We start from the raw sequence: 13,746 nt of genomic DNA on the forward strand, positions 1-13,746 counted from the left end.
TTTGGCTGCATGTTTTTGCAGACAGAAGCTGATAACATAGCAATGGTATGCAAGGTTACCGATAAAAATGCTCGTCCCATAAGTGAGAGGGGAGTATCTGCAAGGAGGGACAAACAGAACAGGTGACTAAAATTGACCGAGTATTCCATCCCATACACATCATACACCCTATAAAAGTGGGAGATCACGAGGGTTTCGCTCTTTTCGACTATGGCCAGCATCTGAAGAAGACCCTTCCTGTTGTGCTTGCAATCCGAGGCCTGGTTCCAGACCCTGCATCTCTGAATCCAGTTCTGGTTTGCTGCGGAGTCCAGCCCAGGACTTCTGGGTGCCTGCCCTGCAGCTGCTGGAGCAACGCTGCGCTGCCCCAGGAAATTCAAGATTGGTTTTGTATATTTTGTATTATTTTCTCTATTTTATTAGTAGCATTAGTAGAGCATTTTTAACTTTTTCCAACTTGCAAGCCTCTCTCTCTTTTCTTCTTATTGCCTTTCCTTGGTGGGGACGGCTGGGGAAGGGTCGGGAGGGAGAGGGGTAACAGAGAGCATCTGCCATGGTTTATTGTCACCCTACAGTAAACATTGACACTTCCTGATGCTCTATGTAATGTAGTGTCACCATGAAGGTGACACCAAGTACATCTTCCACCACAGCCAGCCCAAAACAGTATGGTCAAGCATAAGGCAATGTTTTTTAAATGGCTCTGTGGGCGAGATCTGGACTCTAGACCCCTAGCGATAAAGTTGTTATGCATTTTGCACAAGGAATTGTATTCCTTTTCTCTGGGATAGAATTAATTTTTTTCATAACAGCTTGTATGGGCTACTTTTTGGATTTGTGACCAAAACAGTGTTGATAACACACTGATGTTTTAGCTATTGCTGAGCAGTGCTTACACAAGATCAATGCATTTTCCATTTCTTACATCACCCTGCCAGCAAGTAGGCTGGGGGTGCAGAAGAAGTTGGGAAGGGACACAGCTGGAACAGCTGAACCAGCTGACCAAAGAGATACTCCATACCGTATGACATCATACTCAGCAGAAAAAACTGAGAGACTGCTGGGGCTGCTGTTGCTCAGGGTCTGGCTGGGCATCAGCCAGCTGGTAGTGATCAGGTTTTGGGGAGTTTTGAACACCTTGCTTTTTTTTTTTTTTTTTGGTTGTTTTTCATTTTACTTATTAAGTAGTCTATATCTCAACCCACGAGTTTTCCTACTTTTACATATTCTGCCAGAACCTGCTTTTGGTTGTGTTTGAGGTGATAGCAGGGCTTGTTTGTTTGCTTGGATGTTTCTGCCTCCAATTACTCAGGATTAAATATCCAATTTAGCTTCTGCATAGGACATTTTTTTTCTTTTTTTTTTTTTTTTTTCTCTTTCAAGACCAACTTGAGGCAGTTTCAAGGAAACATCAAAAGCATGGCAGCTGAAATTGCTGGCTCAGTTTCACAGCTATATGTGGTCTTTAGCTTCATCAGGATTACAAGACCACCAGTGTTTCTGAATTAATTTTACATAACATTAGATAGGTTTCTGTTAACAAGCATCCTAAAATAATACAACTGAACACCTCTCCCCTTGAAGGATTCAAACAGAAAATAAACAAGGGAGGAATTCTGTTTTTTCATTTGCACTGTGGATCTCAGGTAACGGGTTTTATGGACAACAGACTTATTGTCAAATGTGCAAGGAAGGACCTCAGGAGCTCTCCCTCCTACCAGTGTTTGACTTCAGGTCTGTTTTGCTTCAGAAGACCCAGCTCCCCAGAGAAAGGTGGTGCCTGGCTATAGCTGGAATTTTGAGCATGGTCCTGCAAGCTTCTGTGCTGCTGGAGGTCCACACAAGCTCACTCAGGTGGAAACGTCAGGCTAGTCGGTTCTTTAGCTAAGGAAACAACACAGCAACAAGATAAAAGCTGAGAGCCTAGCAGTTAGGACCCTAGGATTCACTGAAACCCATGGCATTTAAGCTCCTAAATATTTCTGTATCTGACATATTGAATGGATCTTCTCTGGACATAGGAAGCAGAGTTAGTCCAACCACTAAGTTGTTGCATTGTCTTAGCTTAAATGCTGAGTGACTGAGTCTCTGTTTCCTTCTTTTTTTTTATGTCTTAAAAAGGGGATATTCCTCATCCACTTCCTCTCAGCCTCGCGTTGACCTTGGGATTAAAAGACGATAAGATAAGAGTTGGAAAAAGCCCTTCCTTGTATGCATGTCAAACACAACTTCTGTGAAGAAGTTGCTTGTCTCTTTGGTCACAGGTCACTCGGGAGGGTGGCTGATGACCTCCCTGACATTGCCACACAATGAGCTGCAGATGAGAAGGCCGCAGATGGAGTTGTGAGCACTGAGGTGCTGCCAGGGCTCAGATGCTCCAGGGACCTCTCGTTCCTCTGTCACGATGCACTGCTGTGCAATAAAATAAAACTCTGCCCCTCAAAAAGGAAATTTTTATTCACCTAATCAGAAATTGCAATGAGTAGTGAATATTTCATGCTGGCAGGACGTCCCTTTTGTGCTTCCTACCTGGGCCATATTGGCAGATTTGGGCCCTTAGATATAACAGGGATGCCTGCCCACAGCTCAATGTCTTTCTACTTCCCTACATTTAGAGCAGAGAGGAGTAAAAGACAAAGAAAGAGCAGCTCCCCCATCACTCGGAGAGTCCCTTGAGGAACTGAGCATGGGGAGCATTACCAGCCTCAAACAGGACATCCTCATTCAACTATGGGTTTCCCTCCCTCAGCTGCTGCTGTTGCTACAGTAAGAGTTTTGCCCCTTCTTGCTTGGACACTTCAGGCCTGCCTTAGTGTTGCTGACCATCTCCACTCTGGTGCTTTCTCTTTGGAGCTGAAAAGGTTGAGCAGGGACGATGCTTTCCCAGTTATAAGGGTCAATTTTTATCTTCAGAAATGCTACCCACATGCAGGAGGTGGATGCAGTAGGAGAGATGGGGTAATCCCTCCTCCTTTCCTTTTGGTGCTCTCTCTAGCTGGAGGTTTGACCTGCCTTTGGCCTGACTTGGATTCCTGTATTGATTACATGGGGATTATGGTGTCTCAACTCTTTTCCTTGAAGCTGCAACGACTAAACCACTTTTTTGTGTATTTGCCTTTTTTTTTTCTTCTTTTTTTTTTTTTTTTTTTTTAATAAAGGGTGCGATCCTGATGTAATCTCGGGATTCAGAACCAGAGATCAAGGACTGAGCATGAGTCCTGGATTCTCAGATGTGCTTAGGTGCATAAGCAAATGAACTGCACATTTCAGAGCTTAGCACTGAATTTTTAGAGCTGTCTGAGCTAGTGTGGTGTGTCATGGGTTTCCATCATGTCATATACAGCTGCCTGGAAAGCATAGGGAAGCCAAAACCCTGCCTGGCAGCTGGCACCACCAGATTAGACTGCTTGGAGCCCCAAGCCAGTGAAGCCATGGTAGGGGACATCTCCTCCCACTGGGGAAAGGCATTTGCAGTTCAGGACGTGCTCTCTCAATGTGTTGACTCTTGGGCAGCACCCCCACAGACTCCATTCCCTCAGCATATGGGCACTTCACAACCAGCCACCAGCTTTAATTCAGACAAATTCATTCTGCCTTTGGAAGACCTCCTCTGTGGACCAGGATTACAAACGAATTTACCAGAACTTTTTCTTTTTTAATTTTATTTTTTACTGGAAAAAACAAGGAAGGGCAGAAAGATTCTATACTTGCAAAACAGTACTGTGCAGCTTTGGAACACTGTTTAATATAATGGTTGTCTAAAAATTACTTTGACAAGGAAATCCCAGGAAAACAACCTAAGGAAGCAAAATTCATGTAATCTAATGGATGTCCATTAGTGCACTTCCTTAGTTTTAGTCTCCTGAGTCTTTCATCAGAAATATTCCTATGTACTGTTTATAAGCAATCAAACTACAATAATAATGAAAGTAATCCTTTTCAGTAATAATCCCAAATAACTGATATTGTATTTTTATCATCTTGATCACACCGAGTTATTTTTTTTCCCTTTAAATAAAAACTAGAAAAAAAAGTTATCTTTTACTTTCTTTTAATATTTGACACTATCAATATATATATGTCTTTCCCTTGTGGAATACAGACACTGCTATACACTAGAGAGATATAGATTTCCCGAACAACTGCTAGCAAGTAAAGAAGCAATAACATGTTTTACTGGGCAATAATGAAAAAGGCAATGACAGCAACCATGTTGTGTGGCTGGTGTCCAGAGTTAAGGTTTCTCAACCTTTTTGCTTCCCTCCCTTGTGTATCAAACACTTAGTGAAAGCCACTATAAGGTGTTATAAACATGAACTCTTTTTAACAAGCTATGATGGCAAGCTGAAATTAGTACATTGCATAAAAAGTCTTCATCAAACTTCCATTTCAACAAAGTTATTTTCAGATGCTGTATGTATTAACCTTTTTGATTGAGACTGTGTTCGGCTGTCATTAATATCACTAAATATTTGCTGAATCTGCTTTAGCTTCTGGGAAAGCTGTTTCTGTTGTGTTAGCCTTGACTCATCAGTTGGGACACATGCGTCGTTCTGAAGAGGAAGAGTGCAGTGCTCCATACATTGGTCCTAGTTTAACTGTGCAGAGGTTCGTAGAATCATTTCGGTTGGAAGAGACCCTCAGGATCATCGAGTCCAAGGTTCACATGCTCCTGCTTGTTGCACCGACCCCCTGCACAGGCTGTATCTGAGCAGACAATGGGTGCTGCAGAGAGATGAGCTCTGCTCTGTTGCAGATGTATGACACACACAAACATTTTTGAAAAAAACCTACAGTAGTCATTAAAATATTCAAACAATCCTAACTGATATGAACACTATTCAAACACTCCTAATTGACACCAATACTGAATGTCTCATATGTCCCTCTATTCAAATCATAGCCAATATTTTTTTAGGGAAGACATTTTTTCCTGCCATGTAGGATTAGAAGCACCTTTTCAAGATAAGGAATTGAAATGTACTGATGAAAGTGGTATTAGTTCTATGAAAACACACAGTGTTTGCCCATCACACACTGACAGAAGGGATGAAAGATGACGGGGGTGCTTATCAGGGCAGGACAGAGAGCCCAGATCAGCTGTATTTGGGGCTATTTCCAGGTCAGGATGTTATGCAGCAATGTTGACAAAGCTGCCTATGCATTCTAGGGGCAAAAAAGAAAAGCCTCAACCATCCGCCTGTGAAAAAGACGATAAAGATTTGCCCAAACCTCAGTGCAGTTTGTTCTCAGAACTTCATAAACAATATCTCATGCAAACTGGCTACATCAAGAGTTCATTTACAGTTTGATGAAAACAAAACTTGGTGCCTCATGGCCAGTGTAGAGAGCCGACACTGTTCCAATGACTGCAAAGTTTGGGGACCAACACAACATACATTAGATCAAGGTCCACCCAGACAGTGTCCCTGCCTTTGGCATGGGATGCTCATGGTTCACTTCCCTCTTTGGCCTCTATCTGTGGATGTGAGAAGATCCACATTGTTGCCATCATACTCATGGTCAGAACAAAGTTGAACTGCAGAAGGAGCAACTAAGAAATAAAGAGAAGTATATGGACAACAACCCTTCATCAGTTTATGTGTTTTTATGTCTCGCTCTGCCTCTCAGCATGGAAACCTTATACAACTATAGCTTTCTTGGCCACTAGAAGAAGGGCGTAAATGGCTTTGACAGAATCAGTCAGACTGATGGGCTGCCCAGATTTCCCATATTCCTCAGCAGCAGCAAGGTAAGTTTAGAAATGTCATATCTCCAGAAACCTCATGTGAAAGTACACACCAGCTTGCAGGTTGGCCTCAAGCACGTTTTTGTTCTAATCCTCAAAACAGCATCAAAATCGCAGCTGCTTTGACATTTTCAAAACAGAGTGGCCTAGTGAAATTTTCTTTTGAAATTGCAAAGACATGAAGAGCATTAATGCAAGATGAAGTAAATATCTATTACTTATAATAGAAGACTGGAGCTAAAGATTAAGAAAAATAGAATTGCAAGAAAAAGCATTAGTGAATGCTGTCATGTGCAGATATCAGAAGCCATCAGTTAATATATAGTGTGCCAAGAGCCAGGCATCTTTGAAGTATGAATGTATCCTCGTGCAGAGCAGGAAAAAAAAAACCAACAAAAAAACCCAGAAAAGATGCAAGAGAAAAATAACATGCTGAGTCTCAAAGTTTTAATGTAATCCACTCATCCAAAGTCTGCCCCTGAGAAGATTAATGTTCTAGAAATATAACTATGAAAGAAAATCTAGATTACTTGTCCAGATTGGAAAATGAAAAACAGTAAAGGAATAAATAAAAAGCTAATAATTCAGGCTAAAAATTCAGCTTGGAAGTTTACCCTTTCTTACTGCTTTTGGGGATATAAACAGATATAGAAAATTATTTCCTGGAATATACCTGGGGAAAAAAATGAGAGATAAATATTTTTTAATGTATTTAGGGTCTATGGATGAAATCTTTGGCATACATTCTGGAGCATATTCTTATTCTTGTAAGGTTGCTCCTGTTCCAAAAATGTTCATATTGATGTCATTAGGGAATACTGCCTAACAAAAGAAAGCAGATCTGAATGTGGCTTATTTTGAGTGTAGGGACCATGGGGTCTGTGAGTGATCCCTGTGGTAATCTGTGATTGATTGTAAGTCACATCCTAGGGTATTTTTCCTTTCATTGGCCCAGGCCCTTAGTGGATTAACATTTCTGGAATAAACATTACTATATGTCAATTGAAAGTTCATTTTTCCACAGCCACATGCATCCACAACTTCGCATTTTGCTTGAAAGGTCAGTGCAGTAAATATTCATTTTCCTTAAATTTGCTTGTTCTTACTGTGATGATTGAAATAGTGCATTGAATTCATGTCGTAATCTGCACAAAGACTGATTTAACTCAAACTGAGGTGCCAGTAAGATTCAACCACAGAAGTATTTGTTTAAAACAAAACCAAACAACTCTTATGGATATGACTGTAATAAATGTATTAAAAAACAAATGACAACAGATCTAGAAAGGAGATTCTGCTAGTTTTTAAAGCTATATTTAAACAAGAAGTCTTTTTTTTCACCAGGTTAAAAAAAATGATGCCTACTTTGCTCCAGGCAGCAAGTTCTTCCCTTTTCTATGCTACCAACATGAGCTGTTTCACTTGACTTGTCTTGTATTTTGGCACATATGACAAACCTTTAGACTTTCCATAATGCCACAGTTCATCTGAGGTCAATCTATAAAGTCTCTGTTTTGCCTCTGAAATGTTTCAATCCCTGAATGACCCTTACATAGCCTTTTAAACGTATTTTTTTCTGTAAGCATTTAGGAATGATGCACCATTCTGTTTCTAGAAACAAAGTCAAAAAACTTCTACTACTGAGAGCTCTCATTGATGCGAAGGGCTGAGAACATGCCCAGGGTAGCGTTCCAGGGGGGTGCTAATTGCTTTAATTTCCTTCTGCCAGCCTCACTCTTAGCTGCACTCACTAGTTGAGCTCTGGCACACTTTTTACCAGACAGTAGAGACAGTCTTGTGGTGGTCCTTTTTCGCTACACTTGAGTTTTGGGTGTCTGTGACCACTGACCCCTTCTTGGACTTCCTACTCACACGTCTGGAGGTGCAGGAGCTAGTCCTGCCCTTTGGAACAGACAATGCTTTGGTCATTTCCTGGTAATACTGGTCTCCTAGAAAATACCTCAGCATTTTTTATCTGATGAGTAAAGGCCTTTGTTATCTGCATGTTTCAGTACTCGGGAAGATGCTGAGCTCCATTTGTACTAAGAGTGTTGTGAATGTTGCCCAGTTCTCCATGGAGAACTTACAGTATATCTACAAACCATGTGTGAGTGCTAAAAGGTCTATCTGGCACTCAAAAGATCTCATAAAATCAGTCAACATGGGTCAATGAGCTGGTTCAGGGGACTTGGATAATGCAGTTACATTTCCTCCAGCACATGATATAATTTTTAAAGCCTCTTACTGTAACTTCTTCTACCCTGTAGTTAATACCATTGTTTTCTGTGGTCATAAAACTTCAGGACTCCTTCAGCTTCATGAGCTTTTGCTTGGACTTTTGCCCCAAGTCCACCAAAAGCCTCTGCCTCTGTAATTGCTGTTACACTGCTGATATGGGCAAGGAGATCAGCCCCAAATGACTCAGTTCTCTACTTAGAGCCTCTGGCATCTTTCCTCACTTGGGAAATTGTAGTGAAGGCATCAGTATGTGTTCCCAGAGATTTTTGTCTTTTAGGGCAATTTTAACCTCTGTATTTTTCCACTATGGATTTTGTCTTTGTTCACAGCACTCCTGACCCTATGTTGCTTCTCAGTTACTCACAGCCAAGGAATCTGGAAGTTGTCTGCTTCATCCTTTAGCTTAAAGTTTTGCCATGCTCATTGTTTAACTAGCTCTGACTCGAAGCAAACTGTTTCTGAGCTTGAATGTGAAAGTCCTTTACACAGTTCGTGTTTCTGCCAGAAACACTTGGTCATGATTGCAGACCACCTAAAAGAATGTCAGGGATAATATCTAAAATCTTCATTCTGAGAAATGATCCCTTTCCAGTAGAGTGGTTAGGTACACTCAAATGCATGCACTTATGTAAGACCCATTGACTTTAGATGCATTTAAACCATGTCTTTAAGTGTCTTAGTGAATCACCTTTATGATCAAAAGACTTCAAAATAGTGCCTTTTGAACAGATAAAGGTCTAGCAAGGTATTTCTGTGAGATGGTGCTTAAAGATTGTTTCCTTTTCTAATTCTTCAGTAAGGTGACTCAGCACCTTCTGATCATTCACAAAAATCTGGTGGAAATGTTCAATCAGTTCAGGAAAATTCTGGCAGCTTCAAAGTGAATCTTTCTTTCAAGGGCAACTGTCACTTCTGCTTACTAATAATCAGACAGCAGGAAAAAAAAAAAAAAAGAAAGAAGCACAAATTAGCCTGGAAATAGCAGTATTAAATGTTTAATGGCTCTGGAGACTGCATTAACCCATAACTTTGGGTTATTCATTAGCATAATTATAGGTACTGTTCCGTCCAACAAGATTTTTTCCTTGGGAAATCTCATATCTTTATACATGGATTATAAAACCCACAGCTCTGGGGTGTTGTTCCATATCACTTTCTGGTCTCAGCTTTAGCTCAGTGTACAGAAAGACTCAGGTACTCACCTGACTTACCCACTCCACTGTCAGCACTTACATCCAACCCCCAGAGCCTCCAAGACACTAGTTAGTGCTGCCTAAGCCCAAAAGGGTGTGTTTTTCCAGCACCAGCAGTAAATCCCCATGGCTGCCCACACAGCTGCCTCAGGCATGCCAGCTGCTTTCCCTGTCTTGAGTGGATCAGCAGGCAGGAGGTTTCAGCCCTTCCCCAGTTTTGCAATGGTGACTTCATGCACTCGGCTCTGGGGATGGAGGTACAGTTGTTAAATCTCGAGGGCAATAAGATGTCTCTATGCACATGAAAGTGGGTCACACACACCCTTGAACCCCCATCCCCCCAGCCTTCCCTGAGCTTCCTTGTCCCCAAATTATGCTTTCGAAATCAGGGCCTTGCAACCTCCATCTGCTTTGATCTTAAAACCTTAGTATGGGTGTAGCATAGAGAATAGCTGATAAGGTAATATTTTAGCAAACACATTAATCAAATATTTATAAATTACAAAATAATTCCCTAGAAAGTCATTGAGCTATTTCACACAAGTGGAGCATTGGTAAATTTTTAAAACACTCAGACCACTCTGAACTACAAATTTCATAAGAACACCTGAGTGACAGCTGGCTTTCACAAAGAGAAATTCAGCTTGGAGAAAAGAAGTGATCAGCAGGCTGGCCTATTTTGGGGAATGGCTGACTGTCTGGCACAGGGGATTCATGGGCATGGAAAGCCTGTTACTTGCAGACAGGCATAAGGGAAACTCACAGGGTCTCAGGTTTGCTGCTGTGATCACTGATCCATCTCTTTCCTGACAAACTTCATTTTTACAGCAGCTAAAAGCTGCTGCTGTGCTTTCTCCACCTTGTACAGAGTGCCCTTCTGAATTAAACCCTCTTCATGGAATACAGTCTCTTAAAAAATTTACTCTTTTTCTGGCATTTATCAAATATCTGTTGACTGAGACCTGCTTTCCTATATACCCCTTCTCAGTTCACTGTGGCAAAGAATGCATTACTATCTTCCTGGTAGCATGTTCTCCTTCTTTCCTCCCTTCTCAGTTTCACTTCCTATCTGTTTGTGATGCTATGCCTCAGGTGAGATCTTGGCTTAGGGTATGCAGGCCAGGACTTGGTTCTGGGAGGTTTCTGGCAGATGCAACCCGGCTGCTCTCCCATGCAGAAAGAGATACACGTCTTGCTTGCAGGATCAGGCTTAGGGTGCAAACTGCTGTTCTTTCCTCTTTCTGGTTTCTGGGGCTTGCAACACACTTTGCAGCACCTTGGGATATACTGTGCAAATGGTAACAGAGGTCTTTAGAAGAGGAGATATGACCTGATGCAAAGGAAGCCTGCAAGGCAGAGCACTTAAATTGGCTTCTCATGCTACTTCTGATTTGCTGGGAGATGTTAGGCTCAGCCTGTTTCCCAGTTCTAATAGCTGCATTAATATTGTAATATGCACTGAGGTCTTTATTAAAGTGAATTTTATGAATATCAAGATGATGATTATTTGGCTCAGCCTCATTCTTCTGAAATGCTTACTCACATGATTTTTTCTTTTCAGAGATTTGAAAGATAATTTGGCTAGATTGTTCCTTTCAAGTAAAGCAATCTCACATTTGCCATGGTTGGATGTGAAGTTGTTCGGTAGTATCATTGCATTACTAGCTCGCCATTCATATTCTCAAAGAACTTCAAAAAGAATGCTTTGATATACTTATGGACTTCTTCCAGCTGGTGTATAGCATATATTGTCTGTGCTTTTGTAGCAAATCATAACTTGGCTTGTGGGATTTTCAGTATTTTATTGACTGCCTGAGGAAGTATACTGAGGGGTGCCTTTGAACAACGTGCAGGAGCTGGATAACAAGATGACAGTCATAAATGGAGTATTTACATTAAGAGCAAAATACCCTGTGCTCACAGAAAGAACTAACCACTTCTAAAATCTACACTTCCTGGTAGCTCCTCTTTAGACTTCTGCAAAGCGAAATGACAGTATGTTGTATCTGAGTTGCTTCTGGCTTCATTTCCCCTTGTTCTCAGCTTCGCAAAGAGTCTTGTTGAAATCCCAGTGATCTGAGCTTAATGCGCCCGCTGGCTCTGCATGGCCAGTGGCACAGTCGTTATCCCCACCAGGTGGTAAAGGGGTTATGAGAACTCTTCTCCTCAGGAGCAAATGGGTAGTACTGGGAAGGGACTCAAGGGGCTTTAGAAACAGTTTTGCCTGGTGAGAAAGCTTAACTTTCCAACCAAAACTGTCTGATGCTGACTCATCAGATGAAAGACACTTGAGGACTGGTATTAGCCTGATGGAGTCTGGCTTTTGCTGTGTCCTCATGAGATAGTGCCCAGCTGTCTGAAAGAGGGATGCAGACAAGTTGCTAACGACACGCTGTGTGTCTCCTGGGGTTCTATATGGAGTGATCATATTTGGTACACAGTGTCATCACTACATGATCCCTCATCTTTGGATGTTCCCCAGTATCTCCTGGCTGTTAGGTAACCTAAGGTGAAACGCTTATATATGAGCAGCATACAGTTGACTTGCTGCTCCGTCAATCCTGCACTGCAGCCAGGCACAGGGTACCACTGCCATAGCTCAGCATGCAGATGAGATCAGGTCATAGGACCTAACTGCTAGACTTTAATCTTTATTTTGAACCTGGGCCCAGAATATGTACAAAACATTCTGACATGCTGGGATCAAGACCAACACTGATAACTGCCAAGTGATGACTGGTGCTTTCTCTGTCACAGAAGTTAAGCTTGTCTATTGTGGGCATGGACCTTTCCTGGTGGCTGAGCCAAGACAGTTGTGCAGGAACCTGACCATCACATGCTCTGATGGTAAGAGCCATTGCTTTGACTGGCTCAAATACAAATATATTAAAAGAACACCCGCATCAGACCAAACTAAAAAAAAAACCTATCAAAACTGAATGTTCCACATGGTCCAGACTTCTACCTCTGGGGCAAAGCTGAGAAGCTAAACAGTGTGTGACTGATTTTGAAGTCCATTGCTTAATGTGCTATGTGTCTGTTGCTCAGATGCTATGGTAATGAACATGTTATAAGAGCTGGCACAGAACAGAATGAGTATGAAAAAATTCAGACATCATGTTGAATTTGCGATTCAGATTGAAGTGCATTAATAATAAATTGAACACATGTATTATATATGGAGGTTCCTATTGAAACATTTCTTCAGGGCAGCTAAATTCTAGTGCCATAGCAGAATGATAATAGTTTTAGAAGAAATGTAGATTACTGTCATTTCTCTTCTAAACTGTGTTGAGTAATAATTATGAACAATAACAGGGCTCACACAGAGTATATCACAGGAAACTCAACCTGCTCTTAAACTCTGCATTCCCACCTCTGGCCACAGAGTCAATTCTTACCAACCTCTTTGGTGAGGGAAGAGTAAAAAATATGCTGCAGGTTACAGGTCAAAAAATCACAAGGAGTATGTCCAATGACTTTAAAGGAAAATCTGTTGATACTGGAATTAAAGACCTCTAACTGAAGTCACATTTTTTGCAGAAACACAACCCACTCATCTTATAAAAAATACATGAAAAAATGGAAGCTTTCTGAATACTCATTTATGAGCTTAAGGATGATGAGTTGCAAGTCATATCCGGAGGGATTCCTCAAAATCCCTCCCTCCCTCCTCCATGAGAAGGCAGAGGGGCATACCAGAGATAGAGACACAACAGCACATGCCCTGATCCCCTCAGACCCTTCAGACCTCTCTCCGTCCAAAACGCTCCATAAAATCCCTTTCCTCCTTCAGAGTGACAGAGTTGGTTTTAATGTGCTCTGTCTGAACCCTGAAAACAGCAGAATTGGTATAAGGAGAAATCTGGTACTCAACAGGGAAAGGGGAGATTTGCTTCTGCTGGAGGGCAAGTGCTGCTGGCTTCTTAGCTAACTTTGAAATCTCCTTCTGAGCACAAAATCTCTTTGTACCTCCTCAGACCTTGTAATTCAGCTCAGGAGCAGGTCAAGTGGCCCTAGAGGCTCTGGGTAGCGGAGTTGCCTCTTCCAGAGATAAAGGTTCCTGTTTCCCCATGAAAGGTGTAGTAGAGGTCCTCACTCCTTATAGAGAGACAAGAGCAGCTTTGCAGTGCCTTTTAGTACTGAACCCAAACTCTGGTCCTTTTCTTTCCACACACAGACTTTTCTGTTGAGAGAGTGCTTGGGGACCCCCAGGGACTGAGTTTGGCCTTGAACATCCCTTCTGCCAAACATGAATATTTCATGCTGGCAGGACGTCCCTTTTGTGCTTCCTACCTGGGCCATATTGGCAGATTTGGGCCCTTAGATATAACAGGGATGCCTGCCCACAGCTCAATGTCTTTCTACTTCCCTACATTTAGAGCAGAGAGGAGTAAAAGACAAAGAAAGAGCAGCTCCCCCATCACTCGGAGAGTCCCTTGAGGAACTGAGCATGGGGAGCATTACCAGCCTCAAACAGGACATCCTCATTCAACTATGGGTTTCCCTCCCTCAGCTGCTGCTGTTGCTACAGTAAGAGTTTTGCCCCTTCTTGCTTGGACACTT

This window comes from Caloenas nicobarica, chromosome 1 (genome assembly GCF_036013445.1).
Source record: "Caloenas nicobarica isolate bCalNic1 chromosome 1, bCalNic1.hap1, whole genome shotgun sequence".
Taxonomy (NCBI): domain Eukaryota; kingdom Metazoa; phylum Chordata; class Aves; order Columbiformes; family Columbidae; genus Caloenas; species Caloenas nicobarica.